This window comes from Mustela putorius, unplaced genomic scaffold (assembly GCF_011764305.1).
Source record: "Mustela putorius furo isolate JIRA1106 unplaced genomic scaffold, ASM1176430v1.1 tig00000992_pilon_pilon_pilon, whole genome shotgun sequence".
Lineage (NCBI taxonomy): Eukaryota > Metazoa > Chordata > Mammalia > Carnivora > Mustelidae > Mustela > Mustela putorius.
This window is the reverse complement of record NW_025421526.1, coordinates 3,192,992-3,196,306: the sequence shown is the minus strand read 5'-3', so window position 1 is coordinate 3,196,306 and position 3,315 is coordinate 3,192,992.

Here is a 3,315-nt window from a genome sequence, read left to right as displayed (position 1 = left end):
GGGCGCGGGCGGGGGCGCGGGCGGGGCCGGGGCGGGCCGGGGCGGGCCGGCGGGGGGGGGGGCGAGGGCATCCCACGCGGGCCGAGGCCGGCGTCCGCGACGTCACAAGGGGCGCGGGACGATCCGGGGCGGGCGCTGGGAGGGCGCGCGCGCCCGGGGCCCCTCACGCGCGGTTCCGGTCCCTCCCCGCAGCCGCCCCGAGGCGCCGGGGCCGCTCCCTCGTGCGCTCCCGCGCGCGGCTCCGGGAGGGCGGCTCGGGGAGGGTCGGCGGCGGAGGACAGGGCTTCCCGCCGCGGCTGTGGGCCCCGCGGTGGGGACAGAAAGGTCGGGGGTGCGGGCGGTTCACGCGGCCGCGGAGCGTCCTGCGCGCCGGACGAGCCGCGGGCGGGGGCACCTGGTCGGGCGGCGCAGGGCGGGGGGGCGCGGGGGCCGCGACCCGGGGGCAACGGGCGGCGGAGACGTGCGGGAGCAGCGGAGCATCGAGCGCACGCGCCCCGCGGGCCCCCGGGTCCGGGATCGGGGAGCGCCCGGCCGTCCGCGTCGCCCCTTCCCGCCCGCGAGCCCCGAGAAGGGTCCGGGAAAGAGGCTGCTGCCGCGGGGCCGGCGGGGCTCGTCGGCCGGGGGGGCCGGGACGCCGGGGTCCGGTCTCCTGCGGCTCGGCCCACGGCAAGAAATCGGGAAACGGTGTGGGGAGGTTCCGGCGGGCGGGTTTGTGTCTGTTTCCCCGGAGTTGGGAGCCCTGGGCCGGGGCCGCGAGGAGCCGCCGAGACCGCGGTCTGGGGCAGTGCCCTACGGTCAGGCTCGGGTCAGGCTCCGGGAAGGGCGCGCAAACCTTCCATCCCCGGCCTGGGCTCGCCGTCCCGCGCCCCTGTGGCTCCTGCGGTCTCCAGCGCGGCAGGGCTCGGGCTCCTCCGCCGGGAGGATTCTGCGGCTGCTGGAGAACGGCCCTGACGCTGCGCTGGTGCGTTCTGGGTTCTGCGGGGTCCGAGCTAGGCCCTGCTGTTACCTCCACTTCATGAAGAGTAAATCAGATACCGAATTCGAACCCGGCAGTAGGACTCCAGGATTCACATTATATCACTTATGCACGCTTTAAAAACCCTTCTCCGACACTAAATTTGAGAAGGATTGAAAGATTAAAAATTTTTAGAAGTCTTCAAAGTTTGGGGCGCCTGGGTGGCTCCGTTAGTTAAGCAGTTAGGTGGCTGCCTCCCGCCCAGGTCATGATCCCTGGGTCCTGGCATGGAGCCTCACCTAGAGGCTCCCTGCTGAGCAGGGGAGTCTGCTTCTCTCTCTGCCCCTACCCCTGCTCTGGCACTCTCTCTGGCTCTTTCTCAAATAAATAAATCAAATATTAAAAAAAAAAAAAAGTAGTCTTAAAAGTTCAAGGATAAAATATAACTGAATTGCTTTTAATCTGAAAGTAAAATTGGAACAAAGGACAAAGTTACAAAGGAAAAATGACAGACTATAGAATTTTTAATTTCTTTTATCAGAAAAACCCATTAAATTATAAGATGAGTAAAAACCACCAAAAATTTGCAGTATCTACAAGATAGGAGAGTAATTTTTTTTAGAGTAACATTTTTAAAAACAGATCTTATGAAGAAAGTATAAATATCCTGTTAAAAAATGGACACAAATGTAAATTAGTTAAGTCATGAAAGAAAAATGTAAAAGGCCAAACATACTTTTACGGGAAGCGAAAACTTAAAAAGCTAATACACGGTCGAGTTGACTGAGAATAAAAGCTAGTGATTTAGGCCAGGGACCCTTGAGGTGGGATGTGTGGCAAAAGACTCAACTCAGTACTGAGAAGGACATAAATTGCTTCAGTGTTTCTGGAAGGCAGTTTGGCCAAATGCAGTAAAAGCCTCAAAAATGTTCACACCCTTTGACTCAAAAACTGCTTTTCTGGGAATTCATAGTAAGGAATTGACAAATGTTTTCTGTAAAAGCCCAAATAGTGAATACTTTAGGCTTTGCAAGCCACATGTGTCTCTGTTGCTTTTCTTCTTTGTGTATGTGCTTTTGTATTTAAAACCCTGTAAAAATATGAGAACGATTAGCTTGAGGGCTGTAGAAGAACAGGCTGTGGCACGAAACTGGCACAGTGGACAGTGATGTGTGCAGGGTAGACTATAAGAAAGCTCATCACAGTGTATTTGCTAGTAGCCAAAAGAGAAAGCACACGAAATGAGGATGGAAATCAGTTATAACCAGACAAGTATTTTTAAAGTTTAAAATCTTTTAAAAAGTGGCAGAATGGTATTTTATTGCATGAGCTAGTGCTCCTGACTTATTACAGGAAAAATTCAATTAAGTAAACCATGTCTATGTCATCATCCCCAATACAACATACTCCTGTGTCTGTGTGCAGAGAAAAAGATCCGGAAAGATGTAAACACACTGAGATGTTGATAGTGGTGTTGGGGTAGGGGTGAGACTGTAGATGTCTGGTTTTCTGTTATGTTTGTGTTTCCTGTAGTGTGTATTCTTTTGGAATAAGCAAAAATATAAGAAACTTCACATAGGCAACAAGAAAGCATCTTAGCTGTCAAACTGAGAAAATCCACCCAGAATTCAGTCTCCCAGATGGAGCCGTTTGCTGTCTCTTCTGTGCTCCTTGAATGCATAATGGTCTTTTGAGTACCATTATTTTCTTCATTAGGGAATGGCTAATACCATCATTGAGTTAAGCATTGCTTTATGATGGATCATGGTTCCCGATACCCCACCATTGTAAGTGCGCTGGTTATTTTCTACCAGCTCTGCCAGATCCGTTTCCCACCCTTCTCTGCCGGATTCTTGTCTCTCTGTAGGCAGAGCTTTCATCAACCATTTTCTCTGGGCTCTTTTGCCGGCTGGCTTCCAGGTAAGAGTGGCCACTGGGTGATACCAAAAATAGGTTGGAGGGTAGAAAGGAGGAAAAACCTGGGTATTTATTCTGACCTCTTCTCCATTTGGACCTCTGAGGCAAGGCAGCTTCCCCTTCACTGCTCTGCTGATTGATCTCCTCCCCTGATCCCTTCAGTCCTAGAGGTGGTAACAGCTTCTTGAGTTGCAAGAGCCTGGGTACCTTCAGGTCCCTTACCACGTCCGTGTCCTGTTACATCCCTTCACCCTACCCAAACCTAACCCAGAACTTTTGTAAATAGTCCCTTCAATAAAATCTCTTCTGCTGAGACATCTGAGTGGAAGTCGGTTCTTGTTAGGACAGACCAATCATATTAAGGAATTCTGGTGAACTCAGTACACAAATCTTTTATTTCTTAAGGGACAGGCCTAGATATTCTCAGATTTTATATCTGAGAT